This window comes from Ananas comosus, unplaced genomic scaffold, assembly GCF_001540865.1.
Source record: "Ananas comosus cultivar F153 unplaced genomic scaffold, ASM154086v1, whole genome shotgun sequence".
NCBI classification, from domain to species: Eukaryota; Viridiplantae; Streptophyta; class Magnoliopsida; order Poales; family Bromeliaceae; genus Ananas; species Ananas comosus.
In genome coordinates this window covers 16,374-16,639 of record NW_017891528.1, presented here as the reverse complement: position 1 = coordinate 16,639, position 266 = coordinate 16,374, and positions in this window count along the sequence as shown.

Below are 266 nucleotides of genomic sequence, written 5' to 3'. Positions count from 1 at the left end.
TTTTTTTTTTTGAATAGATTTTGAAGGTTCAAAAGCTCTCTCCCTTCCCATTTTTTTTATAAAGGTATTTATGGGGTGATTTGAGGGGGACGTGCGTACGATTTGAGGGTGGTTGAGGAAAACGTGCGTATGGGTGAGGAGGTTACGGGAACGTGGGATGGGGTCGTGGGATGTGGTTGGTTGCAACCGATTTGAGGGAAACGTGCGATGAGAATCCAGGATTGTGGAAGAGATTTTGTATGGTCACGATGGGATTGTGAAATAAT